Genomic DNA, 27374 nt, shown 5'->3' with positions numbered 1-27374 from the left:
CAAAGCTGTAGAATGAGTTTCGTTGTACGGTGTTTCCGGGACGATACGACATAAAACTACCTTCAAAAAAAGCGCGTACACCCTCTCGTTTGAATTTGTTATAACATTGTACTTGTCGATGATATACGATAATCAATGGGTCTTAAACGAAAGTGATTATACAATGAATGATTATTTAGTTCGCCAGACAATGGGAGGTGTTCCTACGTAATGTATTGAGTCACTATGTTTTTATTGACACACTTATAAAAAGTTCGTCTGGTTGGATTATGGCGCAAACTAATAATCGCAATCGATGGCAACCTATCGTTTATAAAATCTGAACTGTGTAATTTCGCAAAATTATTAATAATAATAATTATAAACACACGAGGTTACTGACATGTGGGGGGTTGATTCAACAATAATTGTCCCGTTTCCGTTAACGATCTTATAGCAAAGAGCCTCGACCGTCATCTCAAGAGGCTCTCACTTAATAACTGGATAATGGGTCAGTTACAGAAACCAGCTGTTTTAGGAACGGCACGCATCGTGCGGAAGTTCCTCAGTCTGTCGCCCTAACCACCGCGCCGGCGGAATTGTCGTGAACCAACGTCGGCGGGACTCTATTTTTTATATTTATATTTGTAATATTGTTTTTTCTATAAATATGTTATATATATATAAATGTAGAAAATAAGACGAAATTATAATAAAGAGAATAATAATAATAAACTTTATTGGCAACATAATTATACTGCTAAAAATAGGTCATAAATTACAATATAAAAAGGGAGGCTTTAATAAAAAAGTAATTTTAACATAATATTTCAAACTAAAATTATAAGTTATGCAAACTAAGCTTAAAGTATAAAAACAACAAAAAAATAATTAAAGCAGACCCTATAAAATTAAAATAAATAAAACAATTAGATTGAGGAGCAGTGCAATCACTTTAGTATTGCCAATCGGAGGCCCACTCAGTATCATCATTTCAGCCGGAAGACGACCATTGCTGGACAAAGGCCTCCCTCAAATATCGCCATGGCGATCGGTCCTGCGCTGCCTTCATCCATCCTACTCCGGCGATCTTGACCAGATCGTCGGTCAATCTTGTGGGCTGCCTACCAACACTACACCTTCCGGTACGTGGTCACCATTGGAGGACCTTACTGCCCCAACGGCCATCTGTCCGCCGAGCTATGTGTCCTGCCCACTGCCACTTCAGTTTCGCAATCATTTGGGCTATTTCGGTGACTTTGGTTCGGATCTCCTCATTTCTAATTCGATCTCGCGGGGAAACTCCGTGCATAGCCCTCTCCATTGCCCGCTGAGCAACAGCGAGCTTCCTCATAAGGCCCATAGTTAGCAACGCCCATAGTTACGTCTGTGTTCCGTATGTCATCACTGGCAAAACACATTGGTTAAAAACCTTCGTCTTCAGACACTGTGGTATTTTGCACGAGAAGATTTTATCCGAGTTGGATTTCGACGAGTGACCTCTTTCCCGAAATTGGACCTCCCCACTGGATTATTTGTCCAAGGTAGACGTACTCGTCAACAATTTCGAGAGTACAGTTCCCAACTGTTACGGGAGTAGGTGTGACATGGGCATTAGACATGATCTTCGTCTTGTCCATGTTCATTTTGAGACCTACTCCTTGGGAAGCTGTATTGAGGCCATCGTCTGTGTACGTCGCCTTCTGAGCTGATTTTCAGTAGGCACCGTGTTTCGCAGCATGGACAGCGACTGCAGTATACAAATACCACCTACATCTACAATTACAATTCAAATACATTGTGTTTATGTTTTATTTAAATACTAGCTGACCCAGCAAACGTTGTCTTGCCGATATTCAAATCGCGATACCAAAGTAACTGTTGATCGTAGATGGGTGAAAATTTGAAGTTGAAGTATGTATTTTTTAATGCTGACTCATAATCAAACAAATTTAAAAAAAATGCCAAAAAAAATAAAAATAAAATTTTAACATTTAACATTTAGGGGTATGAAAACCTTTTTCCCTAAATTACCCTTAACATTTAGGGGTATGAAAAATAGATGTTGGCCGATTCTCAGGCCTACTCAATATGCTCACCAATTTCATGAGAATCGGTCAAGCCGTTTCGAAAGAGTACGGGAACATACATTGTGACACGAGAATTTATATATAAGACTAGTGGACCCAACAGACGTTGTTCTGTCGGAAATTTCGGACACACGTCTTTAATTTGAAAAATCAGTCCAGCTGTTAGAAGGAGTCCTCTAAAATACACTATATGGACGGAATTGAGAATCTAAACCAATCTCAAATTCACTGGAACACACAAACAAATCATCAATATCGGTCCAGCCGTTTAGAAGGTAGTTCAATTATGAATCAAAATCATTCTCAAATCCACCTGAAGACACACACCAATCTCAAATTCACTGCAACACACAAAAAAAATCATCAAAATCGGTCCAGCCGTTTAGGAGGTAGTTCAATTGTGAATCTAAACCATTCTCGAATCCACCTGAATACACACCGAAAGTTTCATTAGAATCGGTCCAGCCGTCTAGGAGGAGTTCAGTGACATACACACGCACACAAGAAATATATATATAAAGATTAATTGCCTACCAGGGATTACAAGGTTTTGATTTTTTTATAGAAAAAGAGGACAAACAAGCATACATTTCACCAGGTTTTAAGTGATCACCGCCGCCCATATTCTCTTGCAACAGAGGAATGGCAGGAGCGTTGCCGGCGTTTGAGGAAGGTGTGCGCGCTATTTTTGAAGGTACCCATGTCGTATCGTCCCGGAAACACCACACAAGGAAGCTCATTCCACAACTTTGTAGTACGTGGAAAAAAGCTCCTTGAAAACCGCACTGTGGACGATCCAGATGGTGGGGATGATATCCTATATATTATTTAAAATCATGTTTATATTCTGCAACCTTACACGTGATACTAAAGATGGATTGAAAAAAAATACGTTCCATAGGTACATCTTATTAAAATGGCAAAGGCCACTGTACTACCCATCTAGCATGACATATAGAAATAAAAAGTATTTAATAATATAATGTACGTATATCGGTTCCCACACTGTTTCTGCGAAAGACAATTGGTGAAAACGCGTTACTAAGGCTTCCTGGCGGCAGTGGCCATATCAGAAGCTATTCGAAATTCATTAGAACACGCAAATGTCGCACGCACTTTTCTTCAACTTGTTTCATATAAAATTTCAATTAATGTTAATCCCTAATACCAGTTATCAATTGTAATAAGAGTCATGCCATTCAAACACATTTTTTTTCCCTTTTTGTTTATTTAAACTTTGATTATCTTAATATGTATTAATCCAGTGTCCTGATGTTTGTTTCCAGTGAACTCCAGTCCTAAACTAATGAACTGATTTTAATAGGAATTTATCATGGAGTACAGTTTAGTCCAAATTGAAAGATATGATAGTTTTTATTTCAATTTGGAACCCAAAATCATTTTGTATGGACGTATTTTCTAACAGAGAATTTATTGACGCACGGTTAGACAGTTCTGCTGTGAATCAATTTCGTTGTAACAACAGGGAGCATATTTAACGAAATAATTATTGATATTATGAAATATTATTGACTAATTCATAATAAACAGTATTTTATTTATTATGTACAGAACAACGTCTGTCGGGTCAGCTAGTTCTATTATAAAAAAGACAATGCAATTATGGTAGTGCTAGCTTTTTATATTAATAATATTTTCGTCGGAGTGTCCATGTCACCCTTTATATTAATGCAACTATATTTTATATTTACCAACTACACACAAAACTCTGTTCTGCATCGTCTGGCTATCACCTAAATTAAAGCTTATTATAATACAGGTCCAAAGTACAGCTATAAAAGAAATAAGAAATATACATGTACTGCAATGATTATCACACACATACACATACTGCATACAACCTTAAATACACTACATACAGGCACACACACTCCTGTAACCTTATTTTGTTAAGTTTATTTTCTAAGTAGCTTAATAAAGTAATTGTAAATATCTTGTTACCTTATTCTGGCTCGTTCAAATTCATAAAATGTTACCTCTTCTGTTTAATACCTATATACTGTAACCAGTTTTTGCCTTATTTTTCTATATTATATTATAACTAGCTGACCCAGCAAAAGTCGTATTGCCATATAACAAATTAAAAAAAATCTATTTTTAAAATTTTGATGCAACCTATTCTCAGACCTACCAAATATATCGTACTACAATTATTGTATTCGATTGCCATCTTGCAACCCTATATCGGTTTGGTGGATGGAACAGAATAATATAAAAATCGTGATACAAAAATAGTTGTAGATCGAAGAAGGGCGAAAATTTAAATTTGTATGCATTTTTCAATGCTGAATCATAATAAAATAAAAAAAAAATGGGTTGGACTACCCTTAACATTTAGGGAGATGAAAAATAGATAGTAGCCGATTCTCAGACCTAGACAACACACGAGAATTTCATATGTAAGAAATTATATTCTCGTCTCCTCTCCTCTCCGTCTTGGGCTGGGCCTTAGGTTCCTTAAGCATCCTCCACTAAGTAATGATCTTCCGCTTATTCTGTCACTATTCTTTCACCCACTCGAGCTCGTCTAAAATTCGGAATAAAAAGTACTCTATGTCCTTTAAATTTTATGTAATTAGGCATTTAGTAAGTAGTGCGTAATATGTAGGTGAACATTCTTTTGTTATTCGTTAGATTTCTCGTGACAGGCATCGTCATGCTCGCTAAAACGCCAATGCTTGAGGCGGCGACGTGGGACGGTTCGTTCCCTCCCCTAAAATATAGTCGAGGGAGGCGATGTTTGGTCCATGCGTCATGCTCGTGAACGGGCGCTTCTTGTGGTGGGTGGATGATCTTGTTACCAGGAGGTCACATGATGAGCATGCCGGGCCGCCGAGACTGTCGCTGTCTAAGTAAAATTAGCTGCACCGCGCAAACAAATGTACCAACCCTAGCGCAGTAGGTATAACTTTCAAGGAGAGCTGAGTTACACCACTGTTCTATAAATTATTGTATCGCATTGTGGTATAAGACGTTGTTCTCCGAATCCCAAAGCCCCCCAGTGTTTTCATATCATATTACTGTAGGGAAACAAAATATCTTTCTTCCTCAGACAAACTGCTAACGACGTAATTAATTATTTATTCATTTATAATGAATAAATAATTCGTTACTTGTGTCTGCATTACATGCACATTGCACACAAAGATTACTCGTAGTGACATAAGAATCATTACAAACAACAAAGTCATCCGCCGCGTTTGTCTGTCTATCTCAAAAATTTATGCACCGATTTTCATGCTGTTTTTACAAATGGATAGCGAAGTTCTCAAGAAAGGTTTTAGTGTATATTTTTTTTAAGTTTTTATATAAATTTTTGTATACATTAACGATATTTGATGGAGGTGTCGGACAGAAGTAAGCCGTCTTGGAGCTTTCAACGGTAATGCTGTTTGCGATAGAACAAAATAATACGTATATATGGTGGAATTGTGTAGGTCTCATATAGGTCTTTGGAAAACTCCGCGATGATGATAACATACTATATCCATATTAATACTTTAAAAATTGGCAATTATAAAGCACTAATGTAAAGGCTGTTTACACAAATACGATATTAATCCTTATCATTTTATTACTACATACTATAAAATCATTCAGAAATTCGTTGTTAAACTACACAGACTACATTATGCCCGAATACTTACATTTTTTTTCTATTGACAGGCTAGATTGTGGGTACCATATCGGCGCCCATTTCTGTTGTGAAGCAATAATGTGTAAACATTATTGTGTTTTAGTCTGAAGGGCGCCGTAACTCATAAAATTACTGGGCAAATGAGACTCAACATATTATGTCTCAAGGTGACGAGCGGAATTGCATATTTTCATAAAAAAATGTCTAGTCAGCTAGGTGAGATATGAGTAAATCAATCGTTACATACATTAATTAATCTTGCATATTTTAATTGAGGACTTGAATGTTTTGATTTTTATAATTTCTGTTGTTGATTCCCATCACTTGGTATTATTTTAATAAAAGATACCAACTATTATACAATTAACGGACTACTTAGATACAGCGCGTCTAGTTAGTTTAGTTTAGTTATTTTCATAGACTTATGTCCTATTAGACCAGTGCCGAAGCCTTTGAAAATGATAAAAAGTGAAACAAAATAACAGTAGGATAAAACCCATTGGAAAAGGACGAGAATATAACAAAAATTAAGGGAAAAACCTCAAAATTTAGGTGAAAAATTCAAAAAACCAAGTTTTTGGTTTTTTATTTATATCTTTTTGAAAAAAAATTTTTTCTACGAAATTTGGTGAAAACTTACCTTATTATGTCCCAAATACACTGTAATTTATTTGATTTAAAATATTTATTTTTTCGCCTTATTTTAACTTAATATCAAAAAAGCACCCTATTTTTCAATCGAAAATTCTGACGTCAAAATATCAGCTTTTTTCAAAAAGTTTTGAGGCTTTTTGTTCGTTGAAATATCTTCTTTCTAATGGTGTAAAAAAAATATAAATTTCAATAGTAAATGTTCGGAAAATTTAAGTCCAACAAAAGGCATTTCATAAAGAATTCATACCTGTTGTTTCGTAGCAGCAAAAATATGGATTACGATTAATCAAATCTATTTATAAATGTGAAAAGGATAATGATTCAGTGTTAAATTAACCTTTTTTTTTAATTTTATTGTTTTTATAATCCATATTTTTGCTGCTTCTTAATAACAGGTGTGAATTCTTTATGAAATGCCTTTTGTTGGACTTAAATTTTCCGAACATTTACAATAGTTTATTGTAATTTACATTTTTTTTACACCATCAGAAAGTAGATATTTCAACGAACAAAAGGCCCCCAAACTTTTTGAAAAAAGCTGATATTTTGACGTCAGAATTTTCGATTGAAAATTCAGGTGCTTTTTTGATATTAAGTTAAAATAAGGCGAAAAAATAAATATTTTAAATCAAATAAATTACAGTGTATTTGGGACATAATAAGGTAAGTTTTCACCAAATTTCGTAGAATTTTTTTTCAAAACGATATAAATAAAAAACTAAAAACTTAGTTTTTTGAATTTTTCACCTAAATTTTGAGGTTATGTGAAAAAGTGTAATTACAAAAGTTGTAGATCTCTTTATTACCTACGACTTTGCCAATTAACTTTTTGCCATAGGACTTGTAGTTTTGCAGGAAATCGAGATAAACCGTATTTTACCCTAAAACACCCCCCCTTTTCCACTTCCCGACCTCAGATCGCCCGTTATTTATTTTTTCCTTAATTTTTGTTATATTCTCGTCCTTTACCAATGGGTTTCATCATACTGTAATTTTTTTTGGTTTCAAAAATTATCGACCCTGGTCTATATGGTATATTGCTGTGGGGAAATGCTGCCGATATTAATACAATATTAATTGCTCTGCAGAAGAGGGCTATTCGCGCTATTTATAACCTAGGTCCTAAATTATCAATGAGAGCAAAATTTAAAGAAATAAACATTTAAACTGTTGCCTCTCAGTAACTTCTTGATAATGTTATGTATGTACATAGATACATAAGTGAATTTGCTAGAAACTATCATTTCCATAATGTTAACCAGGAACAAACATTAAACTTATAATGCCTACTACTCGGCTCTATCGAGTTAGTAAGGCTTTTGTGGGGTATATACTTTTACAACCAGATCCCAAAAAATGTTGAAATCAAATGTATTACGAAATTTAAAAGAATTGTGAAAAGAAGTTTGTGTGGTAAAGTTTACTATTACATAAATTACTTTCCTAAATAAACCAGAGATTCTTAATGGATTAACCGCCCTCAGGCTATTTTAATTAAAATATTTATTGTATAGAAATTATATTAAAAAAAAACAAAGAAAAGAAAAAGAGTTTCTTGCGCCCGTTCTTCTCAGGTCTGAGGCATTCATTTACAAATGGAACGTAGTTTTTGACTTTCAATAAGGAATTACAAATCCAATTTTAAACCTCAATTTAAATTTGACTAAACTGATAAAAACAATAGTTACTATTAAGTATAACAGCTATTCAAAAGCCAACAGCAAAACTTTTAAAAATATCCGTTATGACAATAAAAATACTGAACTCAGGCTTACTAACGTATAATGGCAGAACACCAAAAATCACTTAACAACTTTAAAAGCCTTGTTAAGTACTCGCAACTACAATTATTATTGTGATCGAAGTTTCTCAGTAACAACCGCGTCGATTCACACGGTCGCCATACATTCGAGGCTTTTTCGTCTAAATGCTACATTTCGTAACTTATTGTTTAGCAAGAAAACTTCATTGTTCATTTTACCTACACGCGTATCAGGTAATCAATTGCACAACACAAATTAATCTGTTGGGTTTGGTTGTAAAACAAAACACATAATGTTCTGTTATTTAATTATTAGAAAAGTATTAAAATAATACAAATTTGACCTAACCAAAAAGTATAATAAACTAAACAATACAATTATAGTTCTAATAAAACAGTAATATTCATGTCAAATTTATATTTAAAATTTCCTCAAATTTAAATAGTGATTCATTAAATAAAAAAAAAGACGTGTGGCACTCGGGGACTGTCGCGGTAAAGCTATTGCATAGCATTTTTTATCAACTTATTATAATTATTTATTTATTTTATTTATGCAGTATTTATTTTTTTGATAAAATAATTTTAAAAAAAGCAAACGGGAAGTGAGTAAAATTTAACTTGCAAGATTTGATTACAAACAGACAACGGGACAGGTGAAACTAAATAAAAATGCTTGGCATAATAATAAAAATAAAAAAACGTGATAAAAAAAAATAAAGAAATTAAAAAAATCAAGATATACCCCAGGCTCGAACCTGGGACCTTCTGCACAAAAGTATACGTGATAACCGCTGTTCCACGGCAACTGTAATGACCGTGCCGAAATTTCTATATACATCTAGTAAGTAAGTGTTAGGTTATTTTCGTTATGGAATTTCTGGATTCGGTCACCACGCTCAAGGCCCGAGATAGAAGCTATGCAATAGCTTAACAATTATTTATTAGCCATGTTGTTAATTTATTTTTAAATGTGATTAGATGTATTTTAAATGGCCGGGTAACTTATTATATATTTTATCGCCACGTAATGAATATTTTCTGGCAGTGTTAATTGACATTTGGGTACAATTAATTTGTAGTAGTTTTTAACTTACAATAAGTGATTTTGTATCCTATTTTGAATTAAAATAAACTCGTCAAAACAAAATAGGGCCCATCATCTATTTAGGATTTTTGTTTGAAAATAACTCAAGAGGCAATTAGCGAAATAAAGCATTTGGTCGTGTTGATGACATCTTTATGAATCATTATTAATGAGTTGAGAGACAACTTGAGGGTTCACGGGGGTAGATAAGTGAAGTGTATGCAACACAAAATTGCACAAATATTGTCTCTTGACGTTTTAGTCAAGCAATAACGTTTTGTTCTAAGAGGTAGCTTTCTTAGACTGTTTTACTCGATTTCTGCATTCATCGTGATTACTATGACTAGTTCACGCGACGTCATATTGACCTGGGAACCGCAGCAAGAGCAGTAGCTCTGCTTCAAGAGGGAGAGCACCAGAGATCAGTAGCAATACGTGTCGGTGTGTCGCGAAGAGCTATCAGAAACGTGTGGGAGCGTTATCAGGAAACAGGGAGTGTTGCTAGGAGATCTGGATCAGGAAGAACAAGATCTACAACTGCTCATGAAGACCGGTATATCACATTAACTGCACGTCGGGAGCGTACCGTAACCACCCGGGACTTACAATCCCGACTGCGCCAATCTACTGGTACACAAGTAAGTGATCAAACTATACTTAACCGACTTCACGAAGATGGCCAACGTTCCAGGGTACGTGCTGTTCGACTTAAACTTACATGGGCTCATCGTGCAGCACGTTTTAGGTACGCACGCTAGCACTTAGACTGGACTATGGATAACTGGAGCAAGGTACTGTTTACAGACGAATGCAAGATCAAGTTTTATAGCGATGATAAACGAATACGCGTATGGCAAAAACAAGGCGAACGTTTGAAAGAACCATGTATCCATGAAAAATACCGGTTTGGGGGTCCAAGTGTTATGGTTTGGGGTGGAATCAGCTTCCTAGGCAAAACAGATTACTGTAAATGCTGCCAATTACGTCGAGCATGTAATCCAGCCTCATGTCATTGCATTTGTACAGAGAGTAGGTGCTGGTTTTATTTTTATGAAAGATAATGCACGACCCCATACGGCTCGTGTTACTCAAAGAGCACTTTCAGATGCTAATATTATGGTTCTGCCATGGCCTGCAATGAGCCCTGATCTCAATCCAATTGGACATTTATGGAATCAATTGAAAAGAAGCCTGAAAGAAAACCATAGCCAGTTGAATAGTCGACAGGAGCTCATAAATGCTCTGAAAATGTGTTGGGAATGTATACTAACACAAAAAGTGACAGCTAATCGAAAGCATGCCAGATAGGCTCATGGGGTGTATACAGAGTAGAGCAGGCCTTACTTGCTACTAACTACCGCATTGATTTAGCAACAGCAATGGATAAATATTCTTAAGTTTAATTTTTTCATTAGTAATTTTCCTGTAATCTTCATGAAAGCGTGTTTTTTTTTTTTTTCTATTAAAATAAATAATTTTGATTATTGATTGAGTTCAAATAATTTCTTAATAACCTTACCTAAACAGACCTATACAATAAAAACAGATAATACTTTTGGCTGGCAGCCTAAAAACAAGGTGGGCCCTATTTTGTTTTGACGAGTTTATTTGAATTTGACACCTAGTGTTGCCATAATTATTGTCACGGACGAAAGTCTTGTATCAATTTAAAAGGATTATTCTTAAATTACAATTTCATTCCATGCTCCATTGTATATTATACAACTTTGTAATAATACAGTAATTATGTTCTACGGAAATATGTAATAAACATGAATTTCCGTTGCGTTGTATGCAAATGAATATTAATGTTATAATCGTAACAGGTTAGTTTTTTTGATATGTCTTGTCGATGTAGCATTTCCGATGTTATAGTGATAAGTACCCGTAGAGGAATCCATCTGTCTGTCAGTCGTTATGGTTAGCTGAAATTTAAGTTAAAGCTAGTTTGGTTTCAACACAATTTTTTGAATTTATAAAACGCCGTTTATTTAAGCTTTATATTTAAAAAAAAACTGTTTTTTGTACTCGAGTCACTATCTAATCAGGGTCCATCCGATTTTTACGACCGCAATGAATCCAGTTAAACGTTTTTTGTTTCAATCACAGAAAGGCGCCTTTTACGGTTACCTGTACTTATAACCCAGGATTATTAATACCGTATCTGCGTGTTTATTTTTGTAATTCTACATTAATCAGATTATTAAGCATTAAAGCAGTTAGTTTTGCCTAAAAAGTAAAGATATTTGATTAAAACAGTAGGAGGCTCCTTTGCACAGAATGTCTTCAGTAAGCATTATTGTGTTTTGGTCTGAAGGAGGTCGTAGCTAGATAATTGCAGGGCAAATGAGTCATAACATCTTTTGTCTCAAGGTGACGAGCGCAATTGTAGGGCCGTTCAGAAATTTTGGGTTTTTCAAGAATCCTAACGCCACACATCCAGATGGTGGAGATGATATCCTAATTTTTGGCGAGTGGAGAAGGTGGAAAGGTGATGTTGGCAGGAATCAGGTCAAAGACCTCTTTGCAACACTCCCCGTGATAAATGCAGTACAAGACACACAATGCGACATCCCTACGCAACACCAAGTGATCGAGCAGTTCACAGAGCACTTGGTCCCCGACAATTCGAGCAGCTCTGTGTTGCTCGCGAGCTGTTACTGGGGTGCGCCAGACCAGATGACAGCAATACAATACAATGTGATGATTCTCTATGATTTTTTATGAGACTCTTGTCTGACACATATCGTGGCTGCGTCACGGGGGCGGGTTGTTACCTTCCATTAGACATGTGGGAGGGAAGTGATGGCTGGTCCATGCCTCATGCTCGTGAACGGGTTGTCTCCATCCAACCTAGTGAGCAGGCGGTCCGAGGTTCGAGCTTCATTCCGAGGCGCCCCGCGCCTGGGAGCTACTCCAAGGCCGCCCGGCTTCGCTGTAAAAGCCTTTAGGGCTATCAGCACAGAGGAGGTTTTAGGGGGTGTTTACACAAGAGCCCGACATATGGGCCCCGCTTCGGGGTCTTCAATACGTAAATGTATTTTACTCCTCTCTAAAAAAAAATCGTGAACGGGAGCTGTTTGTGGTGCCTGGTCGGTCCTTTCTTAGGGTATTATTAATTTTTAATTGATAATATAATATTTAACAATAAATCTTTTGTCGAATAAACTGCTTTTTTCGATCTACCTTCTTCACCGAGTTATTAAGCAGTGCTTAAATGTTATTCCTCTACTTAATACATATTTATTTCAAAGTCAAAATCAAATAAACTTCATTCAAATAAGCTTAAACTAAGCGCTTTTGAATCGTCACTATAAATATTTCTTTTAATTTACTGAATCCACGATATGTTCGGAAAAAGTAGAGCTCGTGGGAAGAACATTCATGAAACAATTAACAACAGGAACTAAGAAACCATTAAAACTATCGAACCAGTTAACTTTTGAGTATATAGAGAACTACATTTTCGGCTTTGTTCTACTTTTAACCTCTATTTTAAGTGGTTGAGTTCATTTTAAAGGTTCCGTTGAAATAACTGGTTTAGAACGTTTTTTTTTTCATCTATCTTCATTGCCTAGTCATTTGACAGAGCAATAAAGAATGTTCTTTTCCTATATTATGTCTTATTTCATAATGCTCGGTTGAGTAATTCAGGCATGAAATCGTAATAATATTACTGAGAATAACTAGTCAACCAGTCAAAGCAAACTCGTTCATAAGTTGACACATGGCCCAACGCCACTTCAATTGAAATCTTCAAGTAGAGCTTATCTATATATATAAAAATGAATTGCTGTTCGTTAGTCTCGCTAAAACTCGAGAACGGCTGGACCGATTTGGCAAATTTAGGTCTAGAATTAATTTTTGATGTTATGATATATTATTGACAAATTCATATAAAAGCATTATTTTATTTATTATATACAGAACAACGTCTGTCGGGTCAGCTGGTCTTATAAATATATATACTCGAAATATGTAAGTTTGTAAGAAAATACCCTAATCTTTACACCAAAATCATAGACACGTTCCGACACAACACACTTCGCTATAAAAATAATCTTTTAGCAAACAAAATTTAAGCTAACATTACACAGTTCCGGCACAGTAGACATGAGTGTCTACTGTGGTTCCGGTCCCTACCCAATGTCAATTAAAATTTATAATAAGTTAAGTATAACCAGAACACTTGAAAGTCGCAACCAATATATAAAAAATCATATTAAGCTATTTGAAAAAATACTATACTATTAATGAATACTTAGAGGAAAACATTTTCTTAAAAGCCTCCCCCTCTGTTGTTCATTCTGTGATAATTTAGAACATCATTTTGTTTAGTAACTAAATCGCATTTAACGCAATTTAAATAAATAAATAAATCTTCTCCTCTGCGACTATACTAAAGAATTATTATCATAAAATAAATGTAATTTAATTTAACCTTCACACAATGTAGAGCGTTCCTACACAGTTCAGTTTTCAAGAAACTTTCTTCCACGTGCAACCAAAATATGGAATGAGCTTGCTAGCGCGGTGTTTCCAGGACGGTACTACATGAGTACCTTGTAAAGTGCGTACTTTCTTCGCGTAGACTTTTCTAAAAGGCTGGCAATCCACCTTTCAACCAACCAGCGATTCCACTGGTTGCAAGGTGATCACTTAAAATCAGCTGCCACGTACGCTGGTGTGTCCTCCTCTGCCATTAAAACAAATTGTTACATGCACGTCATTTCTGCTCAACCGGTAGTGAAGTGGCAATGTCAAGACTACCGCAATGAGGTCGCTTTCTCTATATCTTCGTAATTTGAAACTCTCACGGCCACTACTTATAAACAACATTGCATCAATATATACGTGCTGTTTGATAGTCTTAAATGCTGTATTAAGATCTCTAAAACTATTGATGGTGATTGACTTGAAATTTTGAATTGATCGCTCTAATTCAATTACCCATAAAGTGTTCAGCGCGAATGACGAATACGATTTTTCCGAAACAATTACGGCTCAAATTCACCTACCCAGCTTATTTCAAAATTATATAACAGTAAATTCCATAGTAATAGTAGTATAGAAATAAATTTAATAGATTTGGCAATTTTAAAAAATACGCTTTTGAACGCTTATAATTTGGATGTTTAAACTTACAGTTTTAGTAGTAGTTAACGTACAATAGTACCAAGTAGTATTACTTAACTTACGAAAATAAATTAAGGCAACGCAACTGTGAATACCTATAAGATATATAAGTATTAAATATAAGAAATTTTGCATTATAAGTAGTCATAATATTAATTATATATCTAGTTGGAAAGCTTTTTTTAATAAATAAATAAATACTTAATATATATACGTACAAAACAACCATACCTACCTACCAATCTATTCTATATTATGACTCACATAAAAATTCTCTTAAAACTCATTTTGTACAATTTCGGCAAGTTCCAATCCCTCATCATTTATAAGTACGTTAGTTTCTGCCTCTACTGTGGTTGTTGTGAAATGAAACATTGTATTTTTATTACAATAAGTAGCATCAGCAAACAATATACTCTCATGGCTATCATCTACCACATAAGGTAGGTAACAATATATAAAAGTAATAAACAAGGACTGAGAATAGAACCCTGCGTAACACCTATTCCTACACGGAACAGAAAAAAACTAATTTTCTGTTCTGTGTACTCCTACATGTTTCTAACATATAAATTACAAACAGTACAACGCCAAAGATTTATATTTAATCTGTTTCTAATTTATTTTCATCATTAATAGAGTAACTAGCTTTTTATATCAGTAAGTTTATATTTTCACGGGTAATTTAATTTAATTACGACGAGCGGCAGCCCGTGACTTTGCTTGCGTAGAATTGCTTACCACGTTGCGACTATTTGATTGGTTTTATTATTATGTGGTTGGTCCTATTTCATTTTCTAAAATAAGTCCATCAGTTCCTAATATATATAAATCCAGTATCCTGATGTTTTTTCCCAGTGAACTCCTAAATTAATGAACGGATTTTAACAATTACATCATGGAGTGCATTTTAGTCCAACTTGAGAGATAGGATAGTTTTTATTTCGATTTGGGACACATAATTATTTTTATTTCCAATATTTCTTTTGTATGGATATATTTTCTATGAGTTAATTTATTGACGCACGGCTTGACAGGGAGCATATTTTACGAAATGAATCTTTATGCTATGAAATATTATTGACAAATTCATAAAAAACAATATTGTTTTATTGTATACAGAACAACGTCTGTCGGGACAGCTAGGTCATTTTAAGGTGTATAAAACTCCAAGTAAGACTACCGCTGCCTCTCAACCGGGAGATACCGATTCGATACTCTACCGTGAGGTACCTATGTGTTTTTGTTTTTTCCGAATTCATATCTACATTTCTTTGACGCTTATACGTAAAAAGGCATAAAAGGCATTTATTTTCTCAAAATTGATTCCTTTAGAATTCTTTTTGATGTCATTTCTAATAACTACTAGATACTACTACCGCTTCGGAAACAAATGGCGCTCTGAGAGAGAAGAAGGGACGCAAGAAACTCTCCCAGCATTCTATTTTTTTTGCGCTCTTTTCACTAAAAATATACAATATTGTACAGTCATTTCTATCGCTATAAAATAATCACAATCTAGTCCCAGGCTGTCCGATCATTTAGATATTCAGCAGTGGAGTAATAGGATTTACAGACGTTTTTAGGACAGAGCCATTTTTTTATAAAACATTTAAATTTATTTATTGATAATGCCTGAACAGTGGCTGGGTCTTTATTGTAGAAGTGTATACATTTACCCTTAAAGCTATTATGTATCTTATGAACCCTACTAGAATTCGTTACAAGCAATCCCTTATTTCTAGTGATATAATAACGAAAATCACTATTAAGAGCAAAAAGGTGACGATTTTTGTGAACATATATCAGGAAAACATCGTGAGAAGAAATTGTGTTGTGTAACGTTGACAGTGTTTTCACTGAAATAGGCGCACAATATCGCCAATTGATATTGATTGATTCCTCAGTTACAGAAAAAACACGTCAATATCTTAACCAATTTTTAAAGGGGCGTAAACATACTTTAACTTCCTTGATGACTGACTTAGAGTTGCCATGATTAAACTGAATTTACCCAACGAGAGTCACGGGCGGACGATCATAATGAATAAATATGCAAATACATAATATAGTAGTAGATTAAGATTCTTTTTAGTTATTTAGTTGAGTTCTTGTGGCAGGCTTCAACATGCTCGCTTAAATGCCATTGCTTGCCTGAAATATGGCTGGCCCATGCGTCAAGCTCGTAAACGGAGCCCCCGTTTCCAACCACCTGTGGTGGCAGGATGATCCTGTTACCAGAAACTTTGCGTCATGTTTTTAAAATTGAAGTTATTAAATATATTTAAATTTTTTATATATTAATTATTTACAGTGTGTGTGATTGGTGCATCTTATGTACTAAATAACTCTTGTGTTTTAATATATAAATTAAAATATAATTATTTTGACGAGTATTTAACGTTTGAGTGTTTTTTGTTGCTTCACTTTACATAATATAAAGTCAAAGTCAAATAAACTTTATTCAATTAGGCTTATATTAAGCGCTTTTGAACCGTCACTATAAATGTTTCTTTAAAATTACTGAATGTACCATATGTTCGGAAAAACTTGAGCTCGTGAAAAGAACATACAAGAAACTCAACGGCCACTCTTTTCAATCAAATAGAGTATTTTACAATTGCTGTAATATATCCAACAAATTAGTTTGTAAGGTGCTGCATCCAATTTTTGAATCGTGTTTAAGTAATATTAATTATTTCATAAAAGTAATAAATAATAACATATTTATATATAAATTATCGTATATTGGATGCATCAACGTTTAGAGTTTGAATTCATTGTTTGTGTAAGGATGCTTCGTGAACATGACTATCGCGGTTACTACTTGCATTAAAATAATGTTTTTTATGAATTTGTCAATAATATATCATAACATCAAGAATTATTTCATAAAATATGCTCCCTGTTGTTGAATTAAATTGTTTTACAGCAGAACTGTCAAACCGTGCGTCAATAAATTCTCTCATAGAAAATATGTCCTTAGAAAACAAATATCGGACGACGGGGGACACATCAAAGGAAAACAAAATTGTTGTTTTCATTTAATTCCGAACACTTTCATATTTATTCAAAGACCAAAATTAGCCAAATCGGTCCAGCCGTTCTCGAGTTTTAGCGAGACTAACGAACAGCAATTCATTTTTATTTATATAGGTAACAATCGATCTGACACCACAAGCAGTACCTACCCGTTCACGAGTTGACGCATAGACCAGCCATGGTTCCCTACGCACATATTCGAGGGAAGCACACGACGCCGCCGCAAGCGGTAGGTATATTATAATAAGTATAATTTGTAAAACGCTGTAAATATTGATTAAAATAGTGGCATTGAGCTTCTTGCCACTTTCTCTCATTACAACTCAACCATTTCCGAAGTGGTGGTAAATGGTAAAAAGAAAAAACTTTTAGCATGCATAAGTATCATTTCCTTGACCTAAATGAACAAAGTGATTTTGATTGATTGATTTAAGTCTAATCTAATATATAAAATTCTCGTGTCACGGTGTCCGTAATTAAACTCCTCCGAAACGGCTAGACCGATTTTCGTGAATCTTAGCGTGCATATCGGCTAGAGTGGAGAATCGGACAACATCTATTTTTCATCCCCCTAAATGTTAAGGGTAGTCCCCTAAATTTTTATTTTTTTATGACTCAGTATTAAAAAATACAAACAACTTCAAGTTCTTGCCTTTCTACGATCTACAACTATTTTTGTATCGAGATTTTTATATTATTCTGTTCCATCCACAAATCCGCTATAGTATTATAAGATGGCAATCGAATACAATAATATTGTAGTACGGTATATTTGGTAGGTCTGAGAATCGGCCGTTACCTATTTTTATATTTACCCCAAAACAATTTTTATTGAACTTTATTTTTTTACTTTAATTGGCAATACGACGTTTGCTGGGTCAGCTAGTAATAATATAATAATGTCTTTATTAACTTTGAAAACTGGATAATAAAAAAGTACACATTAATATTTACTTGGAACAAATATGTATTGGTATTCAAAGCAGCTATTTAAATATTTAAACGAATTATAAAGTTATACAATATTTTGCATTACTATAGAGAATAAAAACATTTGTACCAATATCGGGCTTCGTAATAAATAATATATAGGTACGTGAGCTAACTTTGTATTATGTAAACCAACTGTGTTGTGCAAGGAATACATAATAAGTTGCATTGTGTTGCTTGCTTTCCATCGCAAATAGTTTTGACTGGCGTATAAGACCGGCATTCGAACGATAGGTTTATTTTTATTTCCTTAAATGTTATTGTCGCTGATAAATTGGTAAAAGCATGTCGATTTTGAAATAGTTTTACACGTCTTATATTAGTCACGGACTAGTAAAAAAATAAGGACTCACCTTTTGTAACAGTGTAGCACCAAAACAAGCCGATTAACGTGTAAATACATAGCCCCACGCACACACTTACACTACTAGAGGCCGATAGGCGGCCATTGTGAGAATTGTCATCGTCTGTTACAAATCAGTTTGCGTCTCAATAAAATATTTTAAAAATGCCGTTGTGCGTTGTGAAAAAGTGTAAAAAGGATACTATATACGTATTTGTGGCCATATATGATTATTTAAGGGAGAAAAAATTGTGTAACTAGTATCCCCCGTAATCGCACACACACTAGCATAACGGTGCTTCTTACTAATACTATAGCGCAGAGTCCTTCTTTTTTTACTCGTCCGTGATATTAGTATCACTTATATCTATAACGTAATGTTTATCTGGACATGATTTTCAATCATTTTAAAATTACAGATTGAATTTTAACTTTGCACACCAATCAAGACGACAGTACAATAATTTAAGCAGTTTATTCCTCTTTTATTGGCTTGGTATGTTTGACTGTCTGTATGTAACGTAATCTTTCAACGCGATTATTAACCCCTTCAAAGCGTCGGATAATTATAGAAAAAATCAGATATTAAGTACGAAAATTCAATTAAAAGATTCAAAAAAGTCATTCATTAGTGCAAACTTTAAACTTTCTATTCCATATTTCTTTTATACTTATAATTAAATTCGGCATACGGCAATATTATCTTAACAACGTATAACTAGGCTAAAGCCAGTTTTCAAGAAACCATACACAATATAAGGTGCCAATAAACCTAGCTATTATCAAGGTTAAGGCGATAAAAGTACGACTTACTAAAAATAAATAATACAAGCAAAATCAATTACAAATCAAGCAATGTACTTATTGCTGTATTTATCCAAATAAAACCAATTTACGGTTTCATATGAACTTAAGTAGGTTATAATTACTTATAAGTAGGCTTCAACTTCTAACGCTTAAGCCAATTTCGAGGAAACCATACTTGGATTAAGCTGCTAAGAAACCTACCTCAAAAGGCAACAAAAAGTAGAACAATTATTTATTACTAGCACCGTGGCTACAAAATAGTAGTTAACTTATAAGTTACCTACAAATTAGGATCTAACTTATAATTTACTGTCTAACCAATATAGTTATGACAGTTTACAAAAACTTTTACTTGTATAATATAGATCTATTATTCTCAGTTAACTTATCGCGTACACTTAGTGGACTCGAATCGATTGGACCCATACGATTTGTTTTTTATTTTTAATGATAATAAGGGATGAGACGAGCAGGACGTTCAGTTGATGGTTATTGATACGCCCTGCACAATGCAGTGCCGCTCAGGATTCTTGAAAAAACCAAAAATTCTGAGCGGCACTACAACTGCGCTTGTCACTTTGAGACAAGATGTTAAGTCGCATTTGCCCAGTAATTTCACTTGCTAGTTTTTAGCCATTCTTTCGATTGGCATCATAAAAGTAGGGGTGTTTTTTTTCACATTACAGTCGGTTCGAGTCCCAGACGAGGCAAGTAATTTTTAGAAAATCTTTGAATGCAGAATTACTAAATTTTAAAAATAACATAAAGTCTTCTTTCAGTAAAATACCCTATCTACGATATTTAAGGTACTTTCCCTTCATGTCCCATAACTTTGGGACATCCTGTATATGTATAACAGATCTACTAGTTACAGGCCAATTTAAGGCAAATTAAGGTATCAAGATATATTATCAAGATTTAATATTTATTTATTTATTTTGATAATTTGATTTGACTATGTAGGTAATTATGTCTGGTACCGAGAAGTCACCGACAGCTGAAACACAGTTCATACTAGTTTAACTGTCTTTGCTGCCTGTTTTGTATGTAAATAATTAATAATATAATTTTGAAATATATTTTTGACTTGTAATACTATTATATTTTATTGTAATATTTGGGAAATAAAGTTATTATATTATTAAACATTCTTCAGCTGAATTTTATAACGAGTTTTGAGGCACAATAGCGCTAAAACTACCAACCAAAAGTATCGCGATGGGACTACGAGTATTTAACTGGAATTTGGAGATGGATGTTTCTCATTTTTGGATTTACATTAAATCTGCTTCTGCCATTTTTCCGATTTACTTCTGTGAACATTGATTCCTTGTATTATTAAATTGAGCCTCAGCAAAGTTTTGTCGGCTTTACCAAGTCCTTAATTTAGTAATCTATACTTACTAATAAATGGAGACTCGTTATTTCCTTACGTTATACTGCGAAAACTACTGAACCTTTCCGAAGAATACTTATACCAGATGATAATTTTTTGACTTTGACCTTTAAATTCCCAATACAAATAATTCAGTCAATGACATTTTAAGCAGGCGCGGGTGTACCTAATTTATATATGGCAAAACAACGTTTGCCAGGTAAGCACTTGTTCTCATATATCTAAGATCATTTATACGTCTAGATAGACTAACGGCCGTTCCCAATATACTATCTACAGATAGAGATAAATTACTACCTTCTACTGTCAGTCAATAATCTGAAGCTGTCGCAATGTACCCGATAAGTCATTCTTATCGCCTTATATTGGAAAGCGTGAATTTAAATTTCCATACAAACTTCTATCGCTGATAAGCTATACGTCGTCCCATTGACAGACAGCGTATACGGATAAGGTGAGTTACCGTCGATAATTTTATTGGGACAGAAAAGTCAACGATAGTTACAATTTTTATCTTAAGTAAGCGATAGACTGAATATTGGAAACAGCCGTATGACAGCTGTAAAAAAGTCGATAAAAGACCGAGAGTAGAACTAACCTCTATTTTGAGCAATTCACGCACACTAACACAAAGTGTCATACAAATCTTGAGTGTAAGACGTAGCTTGTCACGCACACTTAAGTGTTAAACATGGCCTGTTTTTATCGGTTGTAACAGCAAGAGACTATCTAGACGTATAAAATATCTAATATGACTTAACATAATCTTCAATCTTTGGTAGACAATATAATATTTTGATGTGAAACATCTATAGCCGCACGTAAAACCGATTTCTGGCGTGGCGACGCATGCCGTGGCGACGCGTCGCCTTGCCACAGTAATACCGTCCTCAGAGGCAACATCGAATATAACTATTACCGAAGTCACTGATTAAACGAATTAAGTAGTCACGATTTGAAATAAATTCGTAAATTTTTGTATTTAATGAAAATAAATGTTTATTCAATAAATAGTCATCGTTATCTGGAAAAAAATCGTAATATTATATTTTATCATTATGACATATTTAGTTCCTATCACAATATATTCTTTTCTGCATATTACTTTTACAAAATAATGTCGATGTTTCACATCTGCCAGGCGTCCCGTGATTTTCTTTACCGTTTTGCTCACTTTTTTGTTTAAACTAGTTTTTCTTAAACATTGAATTAGAAGTAAGTTTATTTTATATTTTAATTATCTTATGGCTTATCTTCCTAAGTATTAATCAGTGTTTATAATAACTTATCAGACATGCATGTAAGGAGGTGATGACCAGTAACCAAAACTATCCTACGCAAATATGTTACGTTAATCATTATGTTTCAACTGTTTTACCTAATTATTATAACGTAATATAGGTCCTTTGTTGTAACTATATGTACCATTGGGAGGCTCCGTATGCCGGCTAGATTATGGGTACCACAACGGGCCTATTTCTGCCGTAAAGCAGTAGAATGTAAGCATTACTGTGTTTCGGTCTGAAGGGCGCCGTAGCTAGTGATGATTACTTACTGGGCAAATGAGACTTGACATTTAAGTCTCAAGGTGACGAGCGCAGTTGTAGTGCCGCTCAGAATTTGTGGCCTTTCTATAATACTAAGCGGCACTACATTGTAATGGACAGGGCGTATCAATTACCATCAGCTGAACGTACTGCTCGTCGCGTCCCTTATTGTCATAAAAAAATAGCTCTGTGACGTCACCAAGACGTCGTGTTATCAATTGCTATGTGTAGCAATTGATAACACGACGTATCTGACGCAAGACATATCTTATTTTATTTAAAAGAATACAAGCCCGTGAGCGGTTCACCTGGTGTTTACTGATCACCATCGACCTACAACTTTCTCTACTCTAGCTTCAACTAATAAGCGCAAATATAGAGCTATACTTAACAGCATAGTTACAATCTCTCTAATATAAATTTTATTTATCGTCACGCCGCGCTATCGTTGAAGTCTTTCTTAGGTATCGACATGATGGTAGAGTTCTTGCTCTATCATTTTTTATTTTGCGGTCAGATGTACACATGTGATCTGTGCAACTATTGGTAGAATAACCGGATTAAAATTAACCTTTTCTAAATACTTTTAACATTTGATTTGATTTAGCACGATTTTATACTGATGTATAAAAGCTATGAATGGTTTATTTTGACTTTTTGTTTTGCTTATTTGCTTGTAGTAAAAAAATATAATTTAAACTTAATATACATAATTGTTTCATGTATAAAATATAAATTCAGTGCTCATAATATAATTAATTGTGGTTCTTGTGTTAAATAAAATACTAAATGGAGCCAGATTTTTTATGTTACAAACTGTAGTAATAAATTTTAAAACTGTTTTTGTTGTAATGTCAATTTGAATGAATATTTATAATTGCCGAGCACAAACGAAGATGTTTGAACTTTGAAATAACTTAAACGTGTTTATGTTTGAAAAGCTCCACGAAAGCCTATTCCGACGTTACCCGTACGCCTATAGAGTAGCCATCCCCTTTACCGCTATTCATTTGTACATACCGGTGCTCGACGAGAAAAATCCTATGCACACTTTCTAATCTAAAAGTTCCAATTCACACACAGTTACACTTCACAATACGCGGTTTTATTTGGCCGAGAATTTTTTAATAGGCGTCGCGCACGCATTGGTCGACGAACGGCGATAAACTGTCGAGTGCCGAGCCGATTGCCCCGACGCGACGCTTGTCGAGTGTTGACCAGATTTCTCCCCAACATCGAAAGCGAGGCCTTTCCTTGGCTGGCGAAACTCACAAGCTACCTGTGGTTCTCGAACTTGTCTCGAATCTAAATAAACCCTTACATATTTTACCTATAAAACTAATTTTAAAAATAAAATTCAGTTCTAATCAAACTTAAATCTTATTTTTGCTTCGTATATTCAAGTTTTAACTTACTTTTACTCCAATTAACTTTTATTGTAAATTGTACGTGCACGCTTACACCTAAGCAGATGTCGGTTTTATCTTCAATACCTATTTTTTGAGTGAGACCTTCCAAGGGAACAATTGTAATTTATCTTAGTAATATACTAAATCTTATTTATCTTTTCTGTAATAATTTGAATGTTTATTAAATCGTCTGTTTCTTTTTTTTTTTCTTCAATAAAGTAAATAAATAAATATACTACAGATACTAGATATAAACCTTTTTATGTACGTCTAGGCGTCTTTATAATAATATAATATACACTAGTGGACCCAACAGACGTTGTCCTGTCGGAACTATCGGACACACGTCTTAAATTTGAAAAATCGGTCCATCCGTTGGGAGGAGTCCACTAAAATACACATGAGCAGGATAATTATATTATATTGACGGAATTGAGAATCTAAACCAATCTCAAATTCACTGGAACACACAAACAAATCATCAGAATCGGTCCAGCCGTTTAGGAGGTAGTTCAATTGTGAATCAAAACCATTCTCAAATCCACCTCAAGACACACACCAATCTCAAATTCACTGCAACACAGAAAAAAATCATCAAAATCGGTCCAACCGTTTAAGAGGTAGTTCAATTGTGAATCTAAACCATTCTCGAATCCACCTGAATACACACAGACAGTTTCATTAGAATCTGTCCAGCCGTAAAGGAGGAGTTCAGTGACATACACACGCACACAAGAAATATATATATAAAGATATAGAGTAATTTCATAATGAGTGATGTTTGCGGTGACTGGTCGATTAGTTACATATAGCCCTATAAAATATATAAATTGGCTGATTACTCAAAGTGAAATAATCTTCATTCAATTCGACTTATAACAAGGGCTTTTGAATCGTCACTATAAATATTTCTATTAAATAGCTGAATCTACTATATGTTTGGAAAAAGTATAGCACGTGCGAAGAACATACAAGAAACTAAACTCTTTTCAATCAAATAGAGTATTTTACAATGGCTGCAATATAAATAACAGTATAATTTGTTTGTAAGGTGCTGCACCCAATATATGAGTCGTGTTCATAGTTAAAAGTGTTTTAAATTTGAAATATTGCATAAAAATTTATAGAGTAGAAATTGTATAAATACAAAATATCGTATATTTAAAGCATCAACCTTTAGAGCTTGAATTAATTATTCTTTGTGCAAGGATGCTTCGTGAACACTATGGTCGTTATTACTTTCGTTATAAGTAATTGCACTCAAGAAATACAATGATTTATTAATTATTTATTATAAGTACAGATAACAGGTCAATCTGGCACCACAAGCAGCACCCATTCACGGGTTGACGCATCGTTCCCTTTCGCACATATTTGAGGGATGGAGACGATATTGCTGAGTTCACTAGGACTCACTGGGCACAATGTCAACAAATATATTGAAGCTTCTTTGACAAAGAAGGATTACCTATAATATAGCAGATTATATCGAGGATACTGATTGATGCCGCAGAGCCAGAGAAAAACCATGTATCTTTCTAAGCTTTCTTCAAGCAAGCTTAATATATTTCATGAATTTGTGAGTCCTCGTATACTGTCTGGTATTCTATTGTAAAATTGAATACCATGACTTATGAGAGAGCCCTCAATTCCAGCTAATTTATTAAACCTTACGCATTTTATTCCGTCTCCTTGAATTGAATAAATTCAAATCACGGTTTTTCTTGAATTCTACAATATTTTTTCTAACCCACGTTATATTCATATATATTATATAAATTGTGAGGGAAGGGTTTATCAAATTGGATGTTTCCCCAAAACGAGTCTATTGGTCGCGTATTATAAATTGCTCTAAAAGCCCTCCTTTGTATGACAAAAATACTATGAACATCCACTGCATTTCCCCACAATAACAAACCGTATGACATAATGGAAGTAAAAAAAAATAGACCAAACGCGCTGTATCACTCAACTGTCTAATCTTTTGAACAGAAAAATTTGCTAAGTTACTATTGTTTGGAACCTACTGTAATATTACTATCTATGGTAATGCAAAAAAAACAGTCTAATCAACAAATTAAAGAGTTGTAGAATCTAGCATTACCTTAACCTTTGCTTGTTTCACATTTGGTATTTGAAATCGAATACAATAGGTTTTTTTACTATTTAACAATAGGTTATTAGCTATGAACTAATTTAATACTTTTTACATAGTATCATTACATTTTGCTATTCACCGTATTATTTTTCTGTTTTATGTTGAATAAAAGTGACGTGTAATCAGCAAATAAAAGTATATCCACGAGTTTCTCTACCATAAATGGAATATCGTTAATATAGAGTAAAAAGAGAAACGGGCCAAGAATCGAACCCTGTGGCACGCCTGTCTCTAAATATTCAGATTCAATATTAAGAATATACCATTCAGTTACTTGACATTAAAAGCCAATAGTAAGGGACAGGCGAAGGCTTTCTTTTAGATCATAAAACGTTCGATGACGCGAGCCGTGGTCAGGATGTGCTCAAATCGGTCAAGGTGTTGACTAAACACATATACGTAAAGAAATGAACCGACGATTCAATCACCGTCGCGTAATGGGTATTTATTGTTACGAAATATATTACAACGAATAAAAAATAGTGTTAAAATACATAAAATAGATCCTCTTTATCTCGATTCGATCAGTCTTCGATTCAGTTTCTTTATATTGTCAGTCTTTATCATAAAGTCCCTATTATGTATTATCATCAGTCGGAAGACGTCCACTGCTGGACAAAGCCCTTGACCAGATCGTTGGTCCATTTTGTGGGGGGCCTACCAGCACTGCGTCTTCTGGTACGTGGTCGCAATTCGAGGATTTACTGCCCCAACGGCCATCTGTCCGTCGAACTATGTGCCCTGCCCACTGCCACTTCAGTTTCGCAATCATTTGGACTATGTCGGTAACTTTTATTGGTATTATGTATACTTACTTATTTTGAAATCGAATACAACTAACCCCACATTGTTCTGTAGAGTGTACATAATAAATAAAACACTGTTTTTTATGAATTTGTCAATAATATTTCGTAACATCAAGAAATATTTCGTAAAATATGGTCCCTGTTGTTATTTAATGAAATTATTTCACAGAACTGTCAAACAATACGTCAATAAATTCTATCATAGAAAATATATCCATACAAAACAAATATCTATATATATAAAAATGAATTGCTGTTCGTTAGTCTCGCTAAAACTCGAGAACGGCTGGACCGATTTGGCTAATATTGGTCTTGAATTATTTGTGGAAGTCCAGGGAAGGTTGAAAACGTGAATAAATAGGAAAATGCTGCTAAATTAAATAAAAAAAACAACAAATTTGTTTTTCCTTTGATGTGTCCATAGATAATTTCTATGAGAGAATTTATTGACGCACGGTTTGACAGTTCTGCTGTGAAACAATTTCATTACGACAGCAGGGTGCATATTTT

General features: G+C 34.2%; 1 protein-coding gene across 2 annotated transcripts in view; it reads right to left on the bottom strand.

The window, feature by feature from the left end:
- The window catches only part of LOC126966130 (putative epidermal cell surface receptor), a 65363-nt gene extending 41695 nt beyond the window's left edge, over nucleotides 1-23668 (bottom strand). For both annotated transcript variants that reach the window (XM_050810057.1, XM_050810058.1), the window contains exon 1: nucleotides 23512-23668. The gene's annotated coding sequence lies outside the window, so the exon portion shown is untranslated. The remainder of the gene's footprint in view (nucleotides 1-23511) is intronic.
- Nucleotides 23669-27374: the final 3706 nt, after the last annotated feature.

The sequence above is a fragment of the Leptidea sinapis genome, chromosome 9, assembly GCF_905404315.1.
Source record: "Leptidea sinapis chromosome 9, ilLepSina1.1, whole genome shotgun sequence".
In the NCBI taxonomy this organism is placed as follows: domain Eukaryota; kingdom Metazoa; phylum Arthropoda; class Insecta; order Lepidoptera; family Pieridae; genus Leptidea; species Leptidea sinapis.
Note: the sequence above shows the minus strand (reverse complement) of the source record. Positions and strands in the feature narration are given on the sequence as shown.